The sequence below is a fragment of the Pollicipes pollicipes genome, unplaced genomic scaffold, assembly GCF_011947565.3.
Source record: "Pollicipes pollicipes isolate AB1234 unplaced genomic scaffold, Ppol_2.1 Scaffold_2555;HRSCAF=2994_pilon_pilon_pilon, whole genome shotgun sequence".
Taxonomy (NCBI): domain Eukaryota; kingdom Metazoa; phylum Arthropoda; class Thecostraca; order Pollicipedomorpha; family Pollicipedidae; genus Pollicipes; species Pollicipes pollicipes.
The window spans coordinates 5,468,041-5,493,547 of NW_023596136.1; the positions used below are offsets into that span (position 1 = coordinate 5,468,041).

General features: G+C 52.3%; 1 pseudogene; it reads left to right on the forward strand.

Moving 5' to 3' along the window:
* The window catches only part of LOC119107763 (neurochondrin homolog), a 24,678-nt pseudogene extending 9,831 nt beyond the window's left edge, over window positions 1-14,847 (forward strand).
* The last annotated feature ends 10,660 nt before the right edge of the window (window positions 14,848-25,507 follow it).

Consider the following 25,507-nt stretch of genomic DNA (forward strand, 5'->3'; position numbering starts at 1 on the left):
GGACGTCTTAGGCCAGATGGCGTTGTCGTGGCTGTAACACATCCTGGGCGGGGATGAGAAGTGAATGGGATTGGATTAACCTCGACACGCGCTGGTCTGCTTGGTTCGCTTTGAGTTATCGCTGGTTTTCCTCGACATACAACTGCTACCAAGGGCAAATGACCCGAATTGCAATGACAGACTATCGCCATGTTTGCGCTGTGCTTTTAAGTTCAGGCTTCCGGCCGTGGCAATGTCCGCGATCAATTTCAACCGCGCTACGTAGTGCTTGAATTTCGACAGAAATATCGAAATTCAAGCACTGCAATATGTAATCTCCCAGCTTTGTGGACCGTCTACTTGCCAGAAAACGAGAGGTTGTCATCGAGAGTTAACAAAGGAAACGCATATTTTGTAAGCCTTCAGCGTGGGTTGTGTGGAGAATGTAGCGTGGTAATATAGACGTGCCATTCCTAAACATGACAAAAGGCACGCAGTGGTTTCTTTCAAACGTTTTGTCTGCACGTCACTTGTTTAAGTATGTCTCGGACGGATGACAGAGGCAATTGCACGCAATTTGTGTGTCTGTAGAAATATCACTGAGACCAGCGATTTAATGAAATCATGAATGAGACCAAAGTATATCTTGATCCTAACAACTGAAATGCTCATCAACAACTTTATTTACAACCAAGTCCAGATGTTTTATTCTACAAAGTTTTTTGCGCACCGTCCTGCTCGATAAGGCTTCCTATCACTTCCTTGACTTCCACTTCCAACGCTCGCAACCCCTGCTCTCCGATAGAACAACAAGTGTCCACCTTGTGAAGCGAAGGTCCTCGTGACCTTCAGATGATCAGATGCCTGAGCTTCAGAACTCGCTTTGTTGCTGATAGATTGCCGTCGCTGACGAAGGACGGGCCCGGCTGAAATTGCGCCCGAGTGTCTTCCTGGTTGCATCCGTGTCCCTGCGCCTGCACCCATGACATTGTTTTTGCCTGGAGCCATTCCCTGTGCACGCTTTTTGTTCCGAAACGCAACGTCCGCGCTGCGGGCGGGGGGGGGCAGCGCTCGCTCTGTACGACCTTCCGTGCCTCGTAAAACCCGGTGACCAAGGCTTACGAGGCGCCCATTGTGCAGTTTCCTGTTACCCGAGCAAAATCGGATTCAGAGGCCGCTCTGTATTTTGAGGTTGAGAGAAGCCTTCTTTCGCGACCAGTTTGAAGCCAGAATAATGCTCCTTTCTTAACAACTAGTGCTTATGTAACGTCCCCAGCAGAATATTCGACTTGACGCTGGAGCTGGACAAACTGACCTCCGTCGGGCCATGCAAGTCACCGCCATTACCACGAGTGTTAATGCAGCGGCCCTGACATTGCCACGCGCCAGCGGCCGAGTGGGTCAAGCGGACCTGGATCAGCGCGTGCTACACCGCAGCGCTGGCCGATTATCACATGAAGGGCTGCCTCGGAGTGTGCAGGTTCATGGCCAGTCGTACCCCGACCCCCAGCGATGGCGACGCGCTGTTTGATGAGCCATGGCTGTGTCGGTGCGCCTGTAGCGCAGCTAGTTCAGCCGTGATCGCAAGTACGTCCTCGAAGGTTCGTCCAGATGGCACATCGGCTCCTGCATAACCTCATGTGCTAGTGGTTCTGGATGCGTACGCCCAAGTATACCAGTCGTTATAAGTGAGATTGCTTCGTCACATGTGATGCTCGCTTCAGTTTCTTCAAATGTGAAACATTCCCTTTAAAGTAAGCGCAAATACTAACACGGTAGGGATCTCGAGGGCTGATGGTTTTGGCTGCCGACAAGTATCATTCCTTCACTCTTCTATATCGCCTCTGTGTTTCCTCCCTCCAGGCATTTGTCTGAAAGGATTTGCCACACTGTGAGCTACTTGTAGTTAACACCTAGAATGCTGCCAGCATCTGCCTCATAATTCACTTTTTTGTTTCGTCCCAGCAGATCGCTTATGATGCTGCAGCATTTATGCGAAGTCTTGCCTCCAACGTGGGCTGTATCAGAAAACCATACACTATGGCGTGGTCGCACTATTCCGCAAATGAGAACCAGAGTATCATAAATTTGGTGAGATGAGCAGGGTATCCTAAATTGTTGTTGTTTTAGCTTGCGTATGTTGTTTTAGTTGGAAAAGCTCTTTTGGAATCACAACTTTCCGGTCGTTCTAGCTCTACCTTATCCAACTCAACACACATAACAACTGGAAAGTATGCTGTACAACTTGTTTAGCGACAGCCCGATCGTGTGAAAGGAGCTAGAATAGTACGAGATTACACACGTACTATGATGGCGGTGGTAGATATCAATGCACATGATCATTGCGGGGAAATACGATGGACCCTGAAATACCAGGATGCCGATACATCCTGTCCGCACAGCTCCGATCTCTCAGAGTGCCAAATTTAATTACTACATTGCTTCTAAATCCGGCAACAACAAGGATTTATAGTTATGTCCAATCTTACACACGCATCGTCTGCCCAAAGTGTGTTCAAGATGCGAGTGAACCAACCTGGTTTGGCGTATCATCGGCCGTTCTACTGCGCCGAGGTCACTTTTGGAGGTCTGGCTAAGGAAGAAATTATCGGTCTTAGAGGCTAACGAAAATTTTACAACACATAGTTTTTACATACCAATGAGACGCCTATTATGGCGTGGCGCAAGCCAGGTGATAACAGATAATGTTATAACCATTAAGATGATAAACAAACGTGAGGGGAAACTGCCGAGTTTAGGCCCCATACGAGTACGTTGAAAGTGTTAGACTCAGAAAGTTGGTTTAATTTGAATGATGCCTGCATCACCCCTTTTCTTAAGTTTTTTGTTTCCGGTGTCAGCGGGTGCGATTGGTGTCAAACCATCTACCTGATCCTGTGTCAGAGTCATCTTGTAATGTCACAGCATCGATTCCGGAGTCAAATCACAATACCGTGTTGATGATTTTGGCACATCATCAACCCCGGCCAAGAATGGTCGGAATTATAGCTGGAAATTAAATGCGTTTAACTGTTTATTTTTGCACTCATGTGATACAGGCCGCTTTCGCCAACCGCGCTGCAGGTGCATAATATGCTTCATCTCATATTCCATCTACGCTTGCAGCGAACACGTTCCATTGCATGAAATGAAAACCATTGTATACATGGACATGAACGATCTCCATTGGTACCTTGATGACCTTGCATGACCTTTATGGGTTATGTATGGTTGACTGACTGTGTTTGAATTCGTTTATTTAAGCCCTATCCATTTATTTCATCTTTGATAGACGGTAACGCTGTGCGCCGATACCACCAACAGCTGCGAAGACGCGTCAATGAAAGAGTGGCTGGTCGGCCTAGGTCGCTGAAGTTGCAAAATTTCCCTTTAGATAGTGTTATGACTTGACTCGCTGAGCCTCCGTTCTCGTTCGCAGTAATACGCAAGACGGTCACCGCCTCATACACGCTTTATTGGATTTCCTTATAGCTTTTTCATTTACGTAAGTTGTTACGTGCATTCGGGAGGAACATCATTCGCATAGTTAAGAAAGCCAGTGGTAATAGCCTTATTCCTCGGAGGAAAACCATAAGAATGAATAAATAGATGCCTTGATATTTCGGCAACATGCTTGCATCGAAACAATACCAGAAGTGAATATAAGTGAATCCACTTCTGCTATTGCTTCGATAAAGGCATGCTGCCGAAATATCAACGCATCTACATGTCTATTCATCTGGTTTTTCTCCGAGGAATAAAGTTTTATACCTACCGACTTTTTCACTTATGTTGAGAATGTACAATCGTATAGCATAAAGTAAACATATGCGAAATGTCGTGATTCCTCACAATCACAGTGCAGCTTATTGACTCCACTAGAATTATATTTTCAAAGCTAGGGATACGTTACGAACATTTTCAAAAATTTTGTCTCTTGAGCGAAACAAAAAGTCATCAGCATGCTGAGACTAGAAGAATGGCACGGCGGCGGCGCTGTTAGAGAGTATGATTCAACGGAACAATGTCAATGAATAGCGGAAGTGTTGGGGAAACAATTACGATGACGCCGAACGACATCACAAGTCATACCCACTAGCTGAGGGGTGCAATACCTAGCATGACCAGCACCACACATGCGGAGGCGCATTAGCTCAAATGGGACGCAGATAAACTTAAGCAACATCCTTAAACAGAAGCACATCGTGAGAAGTCTGGAAAGGGGAAAAGGGCTGACGTATTCGCTATCTTGGTTATTCAGGTACTAGCATGAGCGCACCTCCAATGTCTTCAAAAAGACATTACATGCACTGGATAAAATGCAGGGAGCCGATGGTGCGAATTTGGCTGATGTGTGCAATGCATTGCGGATACGCACGAAAGAATCGATTAAATACATGTAAAATGCAACATTGGTGAAATCTCGATCAGCCAGGATGAACAGGAATGAAAAGAATTCTACTTGTAGAAACCAAGAAAATGTTTTTTTAACCTTTCCATTAGTTCTGATCTCTAATTACGACGATAAATGTTCCAAAGACTGTTGGGAAATGGAGGTCGCAGTCAGTGAAGAACAGACATGATGCGGGAGCCCACGGCCTTACGTGACCCATCGTCATCCAGATTCGAGTAGAGATGGCGTTGCCCACCGAAGCGCACCTGGCTCTCCACTGGTCTGGTCGGGACTGGGACACACGTCTTCAAACTGGTCCGCCATGCGTCCTTGATCGGGCTCTGACGCGACTGTCTTGCATGCCTGTCTGCGCTTTATCTTTCCAAGCACTAAGCCGCACTTCCCGGAACGTGCAGGGGCCTCCTCTTCCACCCAGCTCTGAGCTGGCGCCGGTGACGCCCGACTGGCCGCCTCCGGGCACGCCTCACTGAGCGCCTTGACCTGGGCCGCCTGTCGCCGGCCGGCCGCGGCGCCGGCGGCCCCTGACCGGTCAGCGGCGGCGCCGCGGCGTCCCAGCGCCCAGGGAGCCGTGACCGCCGCCGCGCGGCGTGGGAGCGCCGGTCCGGCGCCTCCCAGGCCCGTCACGGCTGTCGCAGCTGGCGCCGCTGCCGGCCCAGCCGGCGCGCCCGAGCGTGCCGCTGGCCGCCCACCGATCGCGAGCACCGACGGTAATGGGCGCGGTGGCGGACGGCGTGGGCTGGCGCTGCGGCGGACGGGCGTGGGTTGACGCGGCGGCGGGCGGTGGTCGCGGTCACCGCCCGGCGGCGCGTGCGAGGCTCGCGTGGAGCCGGCGCGCCATGGCTCGCAGGCACGCCAGGCCAGACATGCTCGCTGTCACGTGTGCCATTAGCTGGGTGGTGAGAAGCGGAACCCGGAGCCGACTTGTCGCCGGTCCCCAGCTGTGGGAGGCGGCGTCGTGTTTCGAGCACGCTGCGCAATGACATGGCTGGGCCCTTCCGAGTGGCTGACTGTGCTCAATGCTGCCGTGCCGCAGCCAGCGCTCACCTTCCAGTGCCAGTTGCAGGCCGACTAAGTAAAGAAGTGGTCAAGGGCGCGTCGCAGCAGCCAGGGTTTCCCGCTCAGGGATGAAGGGCTTCGGTTAAGTGACTTCGGTCAAGCGGCTTCGGTCTAGAGATGGCGTCCAAGTTTCACAAGCAGCAGACGCGGTCGAACGGCGTCGTGTGCCAAACCAGGAGAGACCCGGGCCTGGTTATTCCCCGTCTTCAGGAGCTGAGACCTGCCTGAGGGGTCGTCTGAAAATGTGATCACCAGAAGGGACTGTCCGGCAGACAAACTAGTGATTGATGCATGTTGGGGTGTGTTGTTGAATTACTGATGCACGACTTGATCATTTCCCAAGTGCGCAAAACACTGCGTTTTCGTTTTCAACGTTCCAAGAAGCGAGTGTCGTCGTCCACAGCACTTGCAACAGGATGAATGTTGAGCTGTAGCTGTTGGCCCGGACTCAGCACGGCGTCAGATGCAATGTCAGACACTGACTGGGTGACCGTGATCCTACTCTAAACCCGTCACCGGCGTCTGAGCGCTCGCTTAGCACCGACGCTGAAAGTGTTTCTTCCTAGGAATAAACAACCGTCCCCGGTTCATGTCCAGAGAGCTCCATGGCTTGTGATCGTTAGAGCGTGGCTTAGCCCGCATCTCCCACCGCTTGCCCGGTTAAAGCCAGACATGGTTCAATGGCACCGCACCAGGCGGCGGGGCAGTGATGCAGAACGGCTCACTGGGCGCCAGTCAGTCGGGACTGAGAGGAATCTGGCCAGTTCGTCCCGGAAGCGTGCCTGGACCCCAGAAGGTCTCGCTGCACTTCCGCCATCGCCGCCACCGCCGCGTGTCCAGGCCTTTAAAGCTTGGCTTAACGGCGAAGGATGCTGATTACTGCACGGTTATCCGCATGAGTTGCTGTTGATCATGAGAGAAGGAAAACGGGTCATGCATATAAGAGGTATCGTTGCAGCTAACGGCGCGTGCGCCATTCTTGCGCCGAGTTCTGCCAACTAAGCCTTTTGTGGCGCAGCTGACAATGGCGTAGTTTTGCAAATGAGTTGGGGACTTAACTGTGAAAAATGACGAAACCTATCCCGAAATTAGGCCGGCAGACGGGGTTCTCCCCGGATTTTGTCCACTTTTCTCATTTCGAATGTTTATCAAAGTAAGGGAAGGGACTGGGGCTCCTCCAACTAAATAGGAACCACACCCCGGCAGCCGCCCATCGCCACACTAAGTATGCATCCTTGATTGAGTGTAAATATTTAAACAGCGTGGCACCATGGAATAACTGCTAGTTCATGACCGGCATATGACAGCACATTGTACTTGTACAGGTTTTGGTTGTCCAGTTTGCTGAACGTAATCCGCAAAAGAAAGCAAATTAGTAACAGTTCAGCATACGTCCTGTTGTTTCAAGCGTTGTAGATGACAACATTGACTTCCTGGAAACGTGGTAGTGTTTTACGCGCTTAGGAAATGATGTTCGCCATGCCTTAACGATTCAACGACGACGGGCCCCACCGTGCATTAGTCATTAGCATGATGTCTGCAGAACGGGTGACCACGCCTTCAGACGACCCCTCATGCACATTTGAGCTCTCTCTGGAGACGGCAAATAACCATGTGCGGGTCTCACCTTGTTTGGCACATGACACCTGGTACGTCCGGATCTTGAAAACTCTTTGGTTCCACACATAATCGGTTTAGGCCCATGTCATCCTCGTGTACGTGAATCCTCGTGTCTAGTGCCGATATTCGACCTATCTGTAGTTCGTAATATCGAAATTTCGTAATGTTGATATTTCGTGGTGTTTGTATGTTGAGGAGTCAATATTTTGCGTGCCGACACTTTGCAGTGTCGGTGTTCTCGTAGTCGATACGGTGTGTCAGTGTTTTGAGTTCGATATTTTGTCTGCCGATATGTAGCGGATCCATTTTGTTTCCGTATTTCCCACTCTCTCCCTGGAATCAAATCCAGAGGTGTGACCAGACCGACAGACTTTTTAAAAACAAAAAATTGTCTAAGCAGATTATTTAAAAAGGCTGTCAAAAGGAGCACTAGGGATGGGCTAGGGGTACGTGAAGGCTCGAGCAGTGGGCTTGGCCAAACTTGACGTCAGAGCTTGTCCTTCCCTATTAAAAGTCCTTTACGGTATCCCAGCCGGCACGTAATGATGGGTGCAAAATCATTGCATTTGTGCGAAATGCAACTGAACAAATTACGCATAGGATACGTTTCACGCAATTTTACACAATATACAATTTTGCAGGATGAGTGGTGTGTATTGCACGCCATTGTTTGTAGCCCATGCCATTATGTACCATTGCAGTTTATTTATCATTGCGAGGTATCATGAAAGTCATTATATACAGTCCAGCATAGTCAATGCGAGGCACCATTGCAGTTCGTATGTTCCATTAGCGCTGGGCTTGGCACCACCTTATCCTGTGAATGGTCAAAGAGCAGCTATAAAACAGGGCAATGAAAGTCATTCCAAGTTGGGAGGGGTTTGAAATTTTTGGTCATTTCTTTGCTGTCAACGCCCAGGGCCAGTATTCAATTTTCAGAAAGTTTGGGCACGATTTCTCTTACCCTCCTAGTCCCTGCGCGACTCCTCTCACTCTTCAACTTCACAAGGCAGCTGACTCGGCGTTTTGCAGCGAAATAAGTCATATAATGACGACGGGACCCAGCGGTGTAGTTTCTCCTTCGCGTGAGTGGGTAGCTCCAGCCCCCAACGTTGAGAACAAAAATTGGCCAAATCCATGGACAGAGCCGCGTGATGGCGCATTTTCTGAGAGGTTTTTGCCATTTTCATGGCTCAGCCCCCCCCCCCCCCGCCACCAACTCATTTTGAGGCATTTCTCCTTGTTGAGACTACTAGCTTTGTAACTGCAGAGTCGTCTTCTTGACGACTTTCAGGCGTGTCTCTTTACTGGTAACGGGTTCCGTGTGTTGTTGAAGACGAGCGAAACGACGCTGGTGTTCGCCACGCATCCATGATAGGTGCTGCCATCTGTATTGTGGGTTGGTACTAACGCCTAATAATTTGTCCACAGGCAACACGATCGTTACCATCTATATCCCGAAGGAGCAGGGCGAGGATCTGGCGTATCTGACCGACAGCGGGATTGAGGTCTCCATGCAGATAACTCCCGGCAAGCACTTCAGCTACTCGGTCACCAACCTCAACAAGTGGGTGCCAGAATGAACGCGGGGCGCTGGATGAGAGGAGGCTGCGCCCAAGGGACAACCACGGTGTGCCTGAGACGAGTCGCGAAATGAGCACATTTTGAAAATATTTAAAAACACTCTTCGGGTCTTTTTGTTTCTCTAGCTGAACGGATGAGATGGCCGCAGTTAGTACGTGGAGGCCGCGTATCACCGTCAAGCAATGGGTGTCAACGTAACGCTACTCCATTTGGTGTCGGGACCGGCCCAACCACGTTCTATCGGTTAGCAGCTCTATAGACGACCACTGCAGACATTTTCGAACACGCTGTGTGATTGCAAATCACACAGCGTGTTCGTTGAAGTTGTCTGTTTCGGCATGAACAGATAGGTGTGGGGAGCTTTCAAATGAAGGCTGCGCAGGCCGCCCAGAGGTTGTTTGTCTGTTTTTCGTTGTTGGCGTAGTTGTCACATGTGTGGTCTTTTTCACGCCTTTCTTTGTTTTATTTGCTCCTGATTTAGAAATATTTGTATTCTTGAACAGCTGTTTATGCGCCAGTCTTTATTAATATTCCTATGGCATAAGCCTTGACTTTTGATGACAGAAAGCGCATCAACATCCATTTTACCTACGTTTGCAGGCCAAAAACTATGCCCAGCACACGGCCCGAGCGACCCCCTGTGATGTCAGTGTGGACGAGGGTACCGCTGACAGCAGCCAGCCCATTTGTATGTTTCGCGAGATCCGTCCCGAGTGATCGCGCAGACGTCCCAGTGAGCGTGCTAGATATACAGACTCATTGGCTTGACGTCAACCCCTGATGCTCGCGCCCACTGTGGACATAACGCCAACCACTACTGGTGACACCCACTGCAGACACGACGTCAACCCCTGGTGTTGACGCCCACTGCAGGCACGACGCCAGTCCCTGATGTTGACGCCTACTGCGGACATGACGGCAACCCCTGATGCTGACGCCCACTACGGACGTGGGCCAACCCTGGTGCTGACGCCCACTGCGGACATGACGGCAACCCCTGGTGCCGACGCCCAGTGCGGACATAACGCCAACCACTGCTGGTGACACCCACTGCAGACACGACGGCAACCTCTGATGCTGACGCCGACTGTGGACATAACGCCAACCACTGCTGGTGACACCCACTGCAGACACGACGCCAATCCCTGATGTTGACGCCCACTGCGGACATAACGGCAACCCCTGGTGCTGACGCCCACTGCGGACATGACGACGGCCGCCGACGCTGACCTCCCCAGGCCCGGCAGGCCACGCAGCTTCTGGGTGCTCATCTTTGGCAAGGTCTGCACGCCGACGCAGAGTGCCGCAGCCTGCGGTATCCTGTGAGTGGGCGGCGAAGCCGGGACGGCCCGCGCGGTGTAGACGGACCCTGCATCACACCAGTCATGACTGTCGTTTCGGACAGACCTCGTATCGGACAGCCAGCGTTGTCAGAGCACGACGTCAGATGTTGTAGCACATTATAGTGCTAAAGTCGTCAGATTATGGTGCACATCCTCACCGTAGACTTGCAAAAGAAGTCGTATGAGCGTATGAGCGTCTCAGAGTGTAGCGCCTTAGAGTAGCCAAGGCCGTAAGATCAGAGCGCTTCACATCAAATCAGAGAGTCAGAGCTGCCGCATCGGAGCGCTCCTATCAGAGTACCCAGTGTTGTCCGTCCTAGGCGGATGAAGAGCGCAGGACCTTATTCCGGCTAGCCAGCTTGATAGGCGACAGGCGACAACGCCGGAAATTAGCTCACGAATAGGCGAGGTCATCGTGTCGATGTATGCCCTAGTCGCGGGGACTAGCATCACTGGTCAGGATGGCGAACCGGTCGCTGACATCGTCTCCTTGTTGTCGACTTGTCACATTCTAATCCTGTCAACAAATTGCGACAAAAATGAAATGTGGAATGAAAGTGAACTGCGAAATGAAATGAATGAATGAAGTGAAACACGCACACTCCTTGCACATTGGCAATCAAATTGGCCCATTTCCCTGCGGTAGCTGCACATTGCACTTGACGGGTCACGCACAAGGTGGAAACGATGGAAGCCTCTGGAGAAGATAAGCAGCTGACCCCGGACGGCGTATTTGAGCTACGCCAATATTAGCTGATGTTTCAATGATCAGATAAGTCTGGAAGAGCGTATAAAACATGCATATCGTGCTGGTGGATCAGTAGCAAGTCACAGGGTTTCATGTTTGTCGACATGTTCCGTCGGGGCGAAGAAATTCCGTATGGGTCAACAGCCTTAGCACAAGCCTCAAGCACACTGACAGAATGGCCACTAACGTGATCTGCTATCGGGCTGAATGAGGTCGAATCTGTTATCACGCGCCGTTAGAATGCATGCCTGCCATAAACATGTCGCGGCATACCTACTGAAGTATTTCAGGCGTCCTTTGGCCGCCATCTAACTCACAGTGATGAGTCCGCTGCTTGATGCGATTTGCTTGAGGACGGATGCAAGCCGGTGGCGTGCCATCCGAGATATGACGTGAGACTGCCAGGTGACGTCCGCTAGCGGCAGCACACTGTGACCTGTGTCTGGAATTGTCGGCTGCGACGCACGCCGCGGCGATGTCGCTGTCCTTGCACGATGACCTCTGTGGAACGCGACGGCCATCGCCGCTGGCACCGACAGGCCCCTACAGCTGCCATCGGACGAGCAACCACTGACGATATTTGCGATTGCCTTGTAATGGGATGGCATGCTTGGCCTGGTATGTGTACGAACGTCGATAAATGATTAAGGATAGAGGTTAGGCGGCAGCATACCATTGATCAATAGCAAATGCCGCTCAAAATGGAACTGGACTTTGCAATATGATTAGCCCTTTATCCTGGAGGGGATCACAAAATGGAACGATTCATTAGCGATTGACATAGGATTACATCAATGCCGGATGCCCTCATGCTTATCCCTACTTTAGAAGTATTTTTCGGATTACAGCATTCAGTAAGCTGTGGTCAATTATCTGAACCTTTTGAAGTATATTCAGAAATAATTTAGTAATGTAGTTCGGAGACCCTTTTTTGACATAATGCGCCAATGCTGAAAATTGGTCGACATCCAAACAAAACCGAACGTAAGGAAGCAAACGTGACATCACACGTGGTTCAAGACGCGGATGTCCGCCGCGTTTGTGCACGTATAGCGATTCAATCATACCGCGAGCTATTCATGAGTCATTATAAAACCTGTGCTCAGATAAAGACAAAGTTATTCCCATCCTACAGTCTTCCGAAACAACTGAAAACGCTGCAAATTGTGGGGATTTTGGGTCATATTCAAAGCTGGAAGACACGGGTTATCAATAAAGCATATTGATCTACCTAGGCATGTCGATAAATATACGACATTTATGGCGCAGCGGGCCCGATCGTGGACGGTCTGCAGATTCCTACTGCTGGTCGTGCAACAGCGCAAACCTGAAAAGAAACGATGGTCATTGAACGCGCGATCGCATCTAGGGCCCCCATGAACAAAGAGCCAAGAACGAGCACATGCTAGCAGTTATCACTTTTAAGGCTGAAAATCTGGTTTTCAGAGCAGGTTCTATCCAACCTTTCTTTTTATCCACCCAGCCTCCGCAGGCGGGGCTCCACTCTAAACGCTTGTCTCGGCTTAGAGTGGGCCTTAGCCGGAACATGGCTTTGGTCTCTATTAGCCTACGCTCTCTGAAAGGCCTGTTCCGGACCAGGATGTCCGCTTCTGTGCAAGGCATGTCCTCCCGGCACGCCGCAACGTGTTCAACAGCCGCTGACTTTTCCAAGTGTACTTCAACCAGTGTCTCTGACTGCTCTTTAGGTCTTGTTGAAAGCTGGTAGCAGCTGTTCCTTTCATGTTGTTATTGGTTTACGTAGAACAGCAGCGAGTATTTGAAATTGTGTCCACAGTTGACAGCAAAAGTTTGACACATTTTTTCCAGATATTACACAGAAGCCTGGTAAACCTCTTATTTGAAGCCAATTGGAAGGGCTCATTCGGGAAAAGGATTTTTACTATGTTGAATATGAAGTGCATCGCGTTTGATGGATATCAGTACCGCATTTTGAAATATTTTCCCTACACTTCTGTTACGCAGAACAATTGACTTGAACAGCTCCTTTTCCCTCGTGGTTTTGGAGCCCATCACATAACGGTCGCCTGTGACGTCATTCTCTGAAGAAGAGTGCCCATTGGGCAGTTGCGGACCAGCTGACCCTGGCTAGCTACCCGTTACTGTCCCGTCGGTCCTATCGCCCCGCATCTGCGAACCCCCGAATTTGATTGGAGGCCTCGTCTGCCGCTCCTGCAACACGTGTAGTCACGTGCCGTGCGTCACTGACACACGGCGGGCGTCGGTGGGGGGGGGGGGGGGGGGCGTCACATGACCTCAAGCGGCGCGCGGCTGGGGACGTTCTCGACCGCCGTGGGCTGCCGCACGTCGTCGGGATCACACCGTCGAGGCGTGGTCAGGGGCGGCCCCTCCTCAGCAGCGGAGCCTGCGGCGAGCCTCAGCCGTGGGGCTCTCATCAGTTCGACTGCGGACGTCTGGGCGACTCTCGCATCACGAGTGGCGACCGGCCGCGGTGGCGGACGCCGTGGCCGACTCGAGAGGAGACCTCCCGCGCGTCCAGACCCCGGCGCCGGCTCGGCAGGAGACCGACGTCAGCATGTTCCACTATTGCAGGACGTCGGTGCTGTTCGTCTCCGTGTCATTCATCCTGCTGATGGTCATCTCGCTGGCCTGGCTCCTCTTCTACTACGCGCAACGCTTCCGCTACATCCACGCCAAGGACCGGCTGGCGGTGAGTCTGCGAGCGAAGCCGAGTCGGAGTCGGATTCGGAGTCAGAGTCGGAGTCGGAGTCCACGAACAGAGCCTGGCCGTGCCGGCCGACTCGCAGTCGCTGCTGACACTCTGGTACATGCGACCTGGCGGCCGGCCCGAATGCTGGTCGTGACCGTGTTCGGCGACGGCACTTTGTCAAAGTTGGCGGCGGCACGTTAGGATTTTAGGTCTGTGACATCCATGCGAAGTGTTTAAAGTTCAGAGGCATTAGGAGCTGGGCTCCCCCGAGAGTTGTGCCGGATGTCCATACACGTGCGTGTGCTACTGCGACCAGCCGTCCCGTGGGAGCGGCCACGGTCCCGCGCAGTCAGCGTGAGGTAGTGACCAGCGCCCCGGTGGGAAATAACGTCATTGGCCTCAGTAGGTGTTCGTGTCGAAGTTGGGATGTCAACGTCCTTCAGTGTCTCGGTCAGAGGGCCGACCATTTGTAAGCTGCTGGCCGCCGGCCCTGGCCACGTCAGGCAATGCAGTCCGGGTCTCCTTTCACGCCGGTTACACGAATGTCGCGAGTGTCCCCCCCCCCCTTCCCTCCAGTTTGCACGCGGAGGGACACTGTATCTGTCGTTGTGCGATCAGTTGCTCATGGCCAGTGACTGCTGACCTAACTGGATACGTGCATTATCTGTTTGCGCGTTCTTGACTTGCTGCCTCACATTCCGTTCCTAGTTCCTATGCGCCCTTGAGCGGGGTCTTTGCAAAGCGCCCTGAAGCGTATATACGTCCATCTTCCTTTAGCACATATGTAGCGACGGGCAAATGTTTCCACAAACGCCAAACGTTCCCGTCCCCGTCCAGCCGACGCCCATGACTCGCGAACCCGTCTGAACGCCCTCTTCCAGAAGCGGCTGACATGCGCAGCGAGGAAGGCGCTGTCGAAGATACCCGTCCAGACGCTGAAGTCTGGAGACGAGCAGCTGGACGAGTGCGAGTGCTGCGCCGTCTGCCTGGAGCCGTACCGGGTGGCCGAGCAGCTGCGCATGCTGCCCTGCAAGTGAGTGCTCCGGCGCCGGGGGTACGGCTCCGCTCGTGCTACCCCACACAGCCGGCCGCTCTGTCTCCGGACCTCCTGCAATCGGCCGCGCCGGTGTGCTCTCTTCTTCGGGGGATGTGGGGATGCGCTATTACTGAATGGAGTCTATGAGTTTTTAAAACAGACAGTAGTGATATCCCATTACGAGCTAGCTCGCAGTTGGAGCGAGTCTCAGGGTTCAAGCGACCGGATGCTGTAGCGTCAGCGGTCCGGCCGCACCAGTAACGGCTTCCACGGACGGCTACGGCTACCCGCACGCCTAGCTACAGCTATGGCTACCCGCACGCTAGCTACAGCTACGGCTACCCGCACGCTAACTACAGCTATGGCTACCCCACGTGAGCTAACGGCTACCCTGCACGCCCAATAATCGTAACGCTATGGAGCTTCTGGCAACAAGCTGCTTTGAAAGTAGCTGCAGCTACTTTTAAGCAGCAAGCTCTTTAAAAGTTGTGTTGTAACGTTTTCAAGACATTTAAATGCAGGCCGTATGATCGCAGTGACATGCCTTTGCAGCTTTGCAAAGACGCCGTTGTTATTTTGCTGAACAGAATACACCGCTTGGTGGTGAGTTCAGACCTCGGTGACCAGGCGCCGCGACACTGTGAGATTACCTGTCAGTGGGGGGGGGGGGGGGGGGGGGGGAGAAGACCGACGATGGTACGGGAAACGGTGTGGGGGCGATGTGTGCAGACTACCACGCGCGACGCGCACATATGTGAATAGTCGGCGCACTTGTGATGTGCGCCAATTCCATACATTTGTGCATCCGTGCCTGCTGCACCCACGAAAGAGGATTTTTCAACGCACTAGAGCAAAGGCGACGTCTGGTTATGCTTCGGTAACATCCTTATGGGGATGACTATCACGTCTGGTATGACCTCGTTCCTCACACGCCGCGAACGGCTCCCACGTGCGCGTTGTCAGCTGCATATTGATGGGTGGTACGTGGAAAAGAGGTGAGTGCATCTTAAGCCAGACGTCGTCTTTGATGTTTTCGCAGTTTCATGTCGTTACGGCAACGCGAGCCCCAGTGTAACGGCAACACGACGACGTAGTTAGCTGTAGTTAGCTTGTAATACAAGTACTATTAGTCTCATCATGACAATCTATCTTGACGACCGATCTCACATTTATTTGGTAAAAGGCATTTGCAGTGGACCATTTTGCAGTCTAGGTCAAGCGTGCAAACACAACTGATTCCCATATGTTGTCCTGCCCGCTGTTGTTTTGCAGCCTTCATCCCTCAGCTGCACTGGTACCGTCACAAAGGCCCACGGACAGTTGCGGTGTTATCCGCGGCATTCTGGCGTGCCGAATTTAGGTTGGAAAGTATCCCAACATTGCAGGGATTTGCCGACACTGGGTGAAACACTCAGCGCAATTGCCGGCTTAGAGGCCCGGCAGCTTGGGGCATGGCGGTCGCGCTGAGTGCCTCTTCTTAGGCTAGAGCCGGAGGTGACCGGCGAAAGGTCAGCAGTCTGTGGGAAGCCCGCGGGCTGTGCATCACGTAGGCACGTGCAGTGCAGGCCCCCACCACGTGCAGGTTCCGGGTCGACACCACGCCCAATCCAATAAGTGTGTCGACGTCGCCAGCACGTGAGCAGCAGCTCTTCTAGGCATTCAGTCGCGTCGCGGCTCTTGACCTTCGGCGCAGAACATCACGTTTACGCCCAGGGCATTATAACGGACAGTGTCCCGCAAGTAGGCACTTGGGGCGGGGAATATTATCTGTTATAGTTTTGGTGGGAGGTTTATGTTAACACCGTATCTAACGCCGGTTGGAGCTAAAGGTTTCGTAACTCGGAATTCCAAGCATTTGGCTTCCTTGAAGGACGCGTTGTACAAAAAACTCTCTGTAACCTCCCCGGTCGCGAAGTCACAAAATGGACTGGTTTCGGCAGATGATGCCAACTGGTTTGGTTGGAAACAGCGTGAACTGACTTGGGCTGCCTGTGCCCTTTCTTCCGCTCCAAGGTCGCAGTTGTCGGACTCGGCCTCGCCTTGTAGAGAGGGAACCACGTCGGCCCCAGGCGGCAGGTCGCTTGCTCTCCAGCGCACGCTTCGGCGTCGAATGGCGGCCCTGTCGGGCTCCGTGCTGGTGTGGTTTATAGTGCGGCCACGTCTTGTGGCCAATCGGTCCTCTCGTCACACGGCCTGCTGATGATCAAGCGCATGTCGAACATGGGCGCTGCCACCGCGTCTCTAAGTGGTACGATGAGGCGGCCAATATTGACCAGGGCGATGTGTATATGCTTGATGGACGTCTAATGTTTGTCAAAATGGGATGTCCGATGTTTGTACATTTTGTGATGAACAGTTATCCTTGTTGTATACATCGAGCACGGGTAAGCTGGATTATTTATGAGCGACGATCCACCGGCATAGCTTGGTCTCTGACGATGATTACGAGGCGTGTGCAGGTGTAGCCAAGTTGGGGCGACGGTGGGGACGCTCTACAGGCTAGGTAAAAATATGAACTCTGGGCAGTAGCTATATTATACCTTCATCGATCTAGCGTGAAAGATCGCGACTGTTGGCAGCCTGGAGTTGAATGCGGAATTTGTTTCCGGTCATGATAATGGCATATGATCAGGAGCGCAAAATTTCTGCATGTGTCGTGAAGTCATCCCTTGAAAAATTAGTGTGTGCCATGTCAGCATGTAGGATCATGACAGCTCTTGTGGAATTGTAGGACACCATTGCTCAAATATGAGGCGTTTAAAGAAATTTCGTAAAATACGTTACTGAACGTTAGTTTGCGGATGTTGTCTGCTGTTTTCAAAATTCCGTGCAAAGCATCGTGATCGCTGCGGTTAAAATGGCGTAGCTGCAGTTGAAAAGGCGTAGCCACAGTAAAAAATGACGTAGCTGCAGTTAAAATGACGTAGCTGCAGTTAAAATGGCGTAGCTGCAGTTAAAATGGCGTACGCTCCTTAGTCCATCATCGCACCATAAGTCAGCCGTTAACTTCTGCTTCCTGCACTGTATAAATGTGTTGGTTTACATGTGGCTGCATATGCTGTAGGACGTAATGTTAACGCCGTCACCTTTTTCAGCCACGATTCCACAAGGTGTGCGTGGACCCTTGGCTGCTCAAGAATAGGACGTGCCCAATGTGCAAAATGGATATTCTCAAGTACTATGGCTTGGTAAGTCAATGACACCACGTCAATGAGTCACGCAGTTTCAAGCGTATGAGGCTCGCAGTCCGTGACCGGGTCTGGTCCGCTCACTCACGCCGCGCAGGCGGCGTGCTCTGGCGCGCTGGGAGACCTGGAAAAGTAGCCGGATCTCAATGACTGACAAAATGTTTCGTTATCACGGATACGTGCCCCACTGATCGCTTATCTTGTGGTCTGTTGTGTCTGTGCGTCTTGCGCGGTAGCTTATCTGCGTTCGGCCGTCACCAGTCTCAAAAAAATATTGGGTTTATCGGAGTTTTGTGCTGACCTTGGCCAGTGTTGGTGGTTCCGTCGTCCGTCACGGCGTACGTGGCGAGCGATGAAACTTGCCAATATGTGAAGTTCAAGGCAGGCCATATTTTGGCATGTCATTTCCACGACTGGGAAATTAAAAAAAACCGACCGCCGGCTCCCATTCCGAAATATATGTTTCCAAAAGACGCCATCGTGGCATCTTTTCGCACATTCCCAACACATGACCCTCCTTATCCTTCCCCCCGTGCGGTTTCAAGATGAGCTCTCACACGTTGAAATCATGCAGGATATTTAGGACGGGTTCCGCATGGTGATTCGACGTTTTGATATCCGCATGTAATTTGGAGCGAACTTTTCCTCGAAAGACTTTAAGGAGTAACGAGTAATAACCGTGGTATGGCACGATAGGAGGCTGAAATTTCCAAATCAGATGCAAAAAGTTTCCAGACATACTGAATTTCACTCCCCCCCCCCCTCCCCCCGAGTCATGATCGTCTGAATACGTGGGAATACTAGTGCTGAATCAAACCCGACCCTGGAAAGAGTGTTACTTCGGTGAAATTTTGAACAGATTCGCAGGCTGGAAACGGTCCAGAGCGGGCCGACTGCGATATTCTCCAATTTTCCTGGTCTGCTGACGCCAGGGTGGCCTGTCTCCGAGCGGTTTTTGGCGCCGACCTCAGCAAGGTCCGTTTCACCGCTCCACCAGCCAGCCCGACCGACGCTTTTTCAGTGGCGCGCTAACAGGCCGCCGCCCGCTCCGGACGGGTGTGGTACGGCGGCGCACCGCGGCCGCGAGTGGTCCCATTACCGGCTGCTACCGCCCGGCGAGTGCCGACCGCGACCGCACACGACGCCCGAGGCCCCTAACTGGCTTTGTTTCGGCCGACGGCGCGTGGTCGCCGGCCGGGCCTGCCCCGGGCGAGATGCGGTGCCCTCGACGACCGCCGGCTCTGCCGACTATCGATGGGTGCCGCTAGTCTCGGCGAGCGCACGGCGCCTGACAACGGACGCGGAGCGGGCTCAGGCGTCGGCGATCACCGCTGATGTCGAGATCCGGCGCGGGCACCGCGCGCTCCGCATGCAGATGGTAACGGTCCTCGGCGGCGGCGGCTGATGCAACGGACTCTCTCCCGTCTTGGCCATCTATGCACACCAGTTATGTCCGCGTCTGGGACGGCGCATGGCGTCAGCTGCTCGGTGGTATGCGCATGAGCACGTCGGTCTTTGTCCGGCGACGACAGATGTCCGATTGCTTATGTACGGGCTACGGTGCGGTATGGAACCTCGTTTATGCAGCACTGTTATTACCGAGAACCGACATACATGGAGTTCAAGGCAGGCCATATTTTAGCGTGCTTTTTCCACGACTGGGGAGGTAACCATAGTTTCAAATGTTTCTTAAAATTTGTCCTAATTCAAAGATATATGTTTCCAAGGACACCAACCACCAGTAATACCGACCTTTCATCCACTGGAACAGAACATCCGTGACGTCACAGCATTGCACTGGTCAGGAAATGCATCGCTTAGCACCAAGCTTCAGTCACTTTCCGAATATCGTTACGCTGTGCAGTTAGGACAGCGCGAAACCAAGACACCTTCGCCCACCTCGTTTGTTGCCAAAAAAATCCGGCCTTTTCATTGAATGGGCTCCTGGGACTCAGAGTTTACGCTAGGTAGTGTTGAGTGAGCCTCGCTCACTACCATTCGGTCGTAAAATTCGGGGTTAATGGCAGAATCTTGATAGCGAAAGTTAAGCGTGCTGCAATGCTTCGGCACGATCCGTCCTACCCCCTGACGTTACCTGACCTTAAGCGCGGCCGTTGTGCCAGCGGTCGGAGGGCATGCGGATCAGGGGCAAACAGCGATGGTCTAAAGCGATCCACACCCGCCCTCCCGTGTGCTTGGACCGGACGGCCGGCGCTCCAACCAGCTGAGCTAGCGGACGGAAGGATGACAACGTCTTTCCTGTTTGACGCGGCTGGACGTGTTCTCGGCGCCAGAGCTCGGTCAGCGAGGAGAGCATCATCCACCTGGAGCTGAACAGCCGGCCGGAGCGGCGCAGCTCGCACCTCGAGTCCGCCGTGTTCGTCGCCGGCCGACGCTCGCCGGCACGCTCCGTCAGTCGCGCCAGCCTCCAGAGCGTACGTGCCGTCCGACTGGCGGATCGAATCCCAGCCGGGTCACTTTTGGTCCCGGGTGTGGTTTTTTTAGTGGAGCTGGTTGAACTTGTGTTAGGGATGGGCACAGACTGTGCATGGTCTCTTTTAGCTGTACGTCGCGTATCTTGTTTCTGGATATTATTTTCAAGAGAGTTAAGTGACATCTTGTCTATTCCGATTTATGCATGAATATTTGTGTACCTACGTTGCCTTCCCCGTGCGTACTAACTGATGTCACTCTGCATTGGTTGTGTGCATGGAACTCATCCCGGGTATGTCTTGTGTCTACCTTTCTTACCAGACCACAATATGGACCATTGTTTAGCGGATTGATCAAAACGTTACGATGTTAAGCTGGATCCTGACCCAGCCTTAGTCGTGACCGGCCACGGGGATCTGAACCGCTGCTGCTGCTGTTGTGACACCTGTCTAGCGCGAACACGCACGACTCGAAAACTGTCACTCTTCCAATGGTGCGTGGCCTTCACGGCGCTCGCTTGCCGCGGCCTCCCGGTCCCGTCCGCGTCAGAGTTCCCGTCTCTCGTCGCCAGATGTCCCTGGTGATGCCCAGCCCGGCCTGCGTGGAGAGCTTGCACAGCTGCGGTCTGGCAGCCAGTGGCGCCCTGCCGGCGCGTTCGCGACGCATCTCGTCGGTGCTGGCGGCGGCCGCGCGCCGCGCCGAGCCGCCGAGGCGTCTCTCGGCCCCCGCCCGGCCGGCCGCCGCCGTCGCCGCCTGCCACGAGCCGCTGGGGCGCTCCCTCAGCTCGCCTGCGCCGGGCCAGGGAGCCGCCCGCAACGGCGGACGTGAGTGAAGCCGCCCCCCCCCCCTCCTGGCCCCATGCCCACCCACTCGGCCACCGGCAAGGGTATGCAAGTGGTTGGTAACAAAGCCACTTTGATTTGAAGCGTCTGCATTGTAACCCAGTGGATGTACCCAGGTGCAATTCCTCATGGCGTGACGAAGACAAATAAATGCGTATTTCTAGTTGATGCACTCAGAGAGAATGATACTGAACTCACACTTGTCTTCGTCTGATTCACCTGCAGATATGCCGATGGACACACTCGTAAAGACGGGTTCCTCCAGGACACGTATATGTATGTGCGTATATGTATGTATGTATTATGTACTTATATGGATGTGGACACGTCACGTGTTCCCTGCTCGTGTTGTTCACTTAATCACGCGTTCGGCTTCCTTCGCAGATGATTCCTGTGCTAACGCAGAGGTCTTCAATCCGAACATCACAGCGCCGAGCCGTTGCACCTGCCACGTCCACAACAGCGCGGGGCCCTCGCGCCCCGAACCTGTCAGTCCTGGACCCTCCGGCGCGGCGCCATCCAGTCCCATTTCTTCCAGCTCGAGTCCCTCTACGCCGCGCTCGGCAAGCCCAAGCCTCTCCAGCCCGTCCAGCGTGACCACTCCCAGTCCGGTTCCCTCCAGCCCCACTCCTTCCTGCCTGAGTTCCCGCGGCTGGGCACCTCCGGCGCGAGTGCCGCCAGTCCAGCTGCCTCTAGCGCGAGCCTCTCATTTTCGAGCGCCGCCAGTCCGAGCGACGACCTGCCCGGCGGCGCGCCCTCTAGCGAGCGTGCAGGTGGCGCCACCGGTGGCGCGTGCTCTGCGCCCGGTGACGTCATCGTCATCCACGTGGAGGAGTGATCTCTGGGCCTCACATGTGGGAGGCGACCTCCGGACTAAACGGTTGAGGAGTAATCCTCGGAACGGACGTGAAGGATGTTCCGGGGCAAGCTCTGAGGCCCAGAAGAAACGGATCAAACCGTTACCTGGCTGTTCTGGTGTGCGACTTCGCTGAAACTGTCCCGGGGCCTGGAGCGACCAGCCGGCAGACGGCGAAGGAGAGATGGACTCCATACCAGCAAGGGTCTTTCGGCGTACAGCGGGACACTTGGAGAGTGTGTGGGCGAATGAGGCGTCACAAGTTCAGTTGTCAAGCTTGGCTAGTGTACCAGATAACCGTGTCATCTGATCGAGAGTAAACTGTTGTGCGTCATTCGGATTATGTGAGGTACGTCTGCGATCCGATGACCTCAGTGGCGCATAGTCGTAGACCGCGGAAGCAGCTCCGAGCGTTATCATGTCGCCACATTCCATGACATGTCAGCGGCGGGCTGGTCTGTTCGTGACGAACTCAAGTGATAGGGTTCAGATGAGCCTGGTCCGCGGTATTGTCTGAACACGTCCAGGACTTCGAGGTCGCCGCGTATGTTTGCTGTTCGCGATGGAGTGTCATAGTTCATAATCAACGTGCCATAGTGCGTAGGTGTAGAGCTTCATGTGAAGATCACGATCTGTCCATCATGAAAAGTAGCAGGACGCCGCTGTCAGAATGGCGGGTACCCTGGCTGCACGTCCATGTAATGCGGGATGTTGTGCGTGGCCTGAGCGCCGTTCTCCCATCCACAAGCATAGTTTTGTGGGAGGTGGATTTCGTTCGTTGCGACGATCCGTTGTAGTGGCGTTTCTCACATACTTTGAGCATTTGAACATCTATAATCACAGCTATCATTTCGTCGATGCCCGACAAAAATTGACGTATTAAAGCAAGTACTATACTGCATGTCAATACTGTATGTCCAGGAGCTGATAGGGAGTGTATGCGTTCATGGATCGAATATCATCGGAAAAGGCCTGGAAAATCACGTTGTCCCTCAAACTACTACCGACACGTACCAGCATACAGCTGGCTAGCATCAGACAGCTATCAGCTTATCTGAAACTCAAGTTGTGACTGATTACAGCAATCGCTAAACTTTGCGTTGTCGTGCTCTCTCGGCGCGTCAGGTGGTAAGGTAGCTTCCATTTACGAGCTCGGTTCAAGAGCATATTACAAGCACTAAAGCTTACAGCCCGCATATGGTCCGTGGCGGGTGGAGGGATTGCGCATCGGAAGTGCTAACTAGTGGTTATCACGGGCCGTAAATATTTCAGATACGAATCCGGGAATGTGTGTATATGTGGGACATGCACGTACGTTTCGAAGCGTTCTCTTTAAGCTTTCCAATTCCCGCCGCTACAACACCTGATGGTACAGACTGACTGCTCCTCAACGAAAGTGGACGTGGTTGCGACAAGATAATGTGGGTTTCATGGGAGCAATGCTATTAAATTGGCACGCCACTTAATGGCATTACATTGTACGTTTTACGTATGTGCATTTGTGCGTAATGTATTACATTTGTCAGAATACTTAACTGCAACATTAGGCCATGCTGTATGTCAATTTGAGCCTGAGTTGTTGCCGTGTTTGAAAAGCATAACCGATGATAACCAATATATATACATGACTGGCGCATAGTGGAACAGACCCCTGAGGTTTTCACACCCATTGACAAAATGACACTGACTCAATGACTCATTGACACACGTTACATTGGCACTCAGTGTACAAGGAGCGAAAACACGTACCATACACAGAGTATGTGTACTTTGTATGGATACTAGTGTCCAGATAGCAAGCAGAGATAAAGGCCAACAAAGGAATCTCTCTATGTAAAATCATAATGGAATCCTCATGTGGTCATAAAACCTACATGTATCTAGACCACCACCAGTGACCCCGATTGCACACATCACCGTGGAGTTCAAGTCCCGGCGGTCGAATCAATGCACACAATGTTCTTGTTTCCCAGGTTTAATGGAGGCATCGTGTTCATTGCTTTTCAAGCTCGAAGCCGATTTGGTTGTCAAAGTCTGATCCAGGTTTCATGTGTATTTAAACACCGTCGTGGGACTGACGCCAGACCAACGAATCAACGCACACGATGGCAGTGTTCCGAAGGTTGAATGTAGCAAGCGTAGGCAAGGTCTCGCGTAGACAGGCTCGACCTGCACACATGACTGATGGCGTATTAACGTGCTAATGTGGAATAGGCCGTCGACATTCCATTATTACCTGTGCTAAAGCACATGCATGGGTGCGCTGTAAAGATGCCAAGCACTTAGTCAGGGGTGGTAAAAGTGTATTTTTGGTCGCCGACCGGAATTTCTGCCGGCAACATTGTCCCCCAGCAGCGTAACGCGATACCTTATGACAAGATATGGCAATGGCGTCCACGCCCAGCAGCGTGATCAGAAAACTGACGATCACCGAAAGCTTCTTTTATCATCGCAATTTGCAATATCATGCATAGAACCAAAACGTTCATTTATACAATGTCATTCAAGTAACGCCAGGGTTGTTGCTGCAAGGAATGCAGGCACACAGGCCCTTCACATGGGATAGTTCAATCGCAAATGCAGTCTTCTTCCACCCTCGGATCTTGCCAAGGCCTTCCGGTAAAGCTTGACCTACGGCTGGATCCGCTATCCTCGACCGTGAAAAAATTGTTTATCATTCATTTTGTTCCTCAAGAATTTTGAGCATGGTTCATTATGTCATGCCACAGTACAGCACTGAGGTAGTGCCACAGCTGTTGACCCGTGCCATTACAAAATCTACCATGTTGGGCGACTACTCTGCCAAGCCTATGGGACAGCAGCTTATAGTTTATGACTGGTTACAACTGATTTAGTAATGCCAAAGGACTGTGAGTAGCAAGAATGTCATCGCATCACAATGGTTATGTCAGGGTTAACTATTAATTGCATAAATAATTCTAAGCAAAAAAATTATTGGTAGCCCAACCTTACCATCTCTACCATAGCAACGGCTATGTTTTGGTAATCAACTCATAACAACGTTACAAATTTAGTTATTTTCGCATGGCACCGCATTTCCAGGTACAAACAATAAAGAAAGTAACTACTATGCACATCACATGATATCAATTCAGGACTACAAGCACTGCAAGCAACGATGGGCCGACAGTAAATTATTGACAAAATCATCAAGAGCGCGCAGCAGCACACCGCAGCAGCACAGCATATCGTGCCATGATATTAATAATCTGCCATAAATCTGGCGATCGCTTACGTTGCCGTATGTCAAACAGTCCACCAAAGCTTTTCTTACGGCCAGCAGCAAGACACAAATAAACCACCCACTAACCCGCCACTCGACACAGCCCCCGCGACTGCAATGGTCAGTTGGCGTCAGCTTTCATATGCATCGAGGCATTCTTTAGGTCTGGGTGCCAGGTGCTGCCAGGTATTGCTGTCGTCACAGAACCATTCCATGACGTCATCAAACAATAACGTAATGGGGCGCATTTTTACCAACTCTGAATTGTGTTACTTAGCGTCATTTTTAGCCTTCAAAGCTTACCAATAAGCTACAAGCAAGCTTTTCCCATCATATTCTGATGGCCTACCTCAATATCTTCAAATGTGGGACATTCCCTTTAACCACTCCTGCTGATAATTCCGTTCGGACCACTTGGTTTTCGTCTGACACGGACTTGTGTTCCGTCTTTGTAATTGAGCTAGAGCTGTGAAAG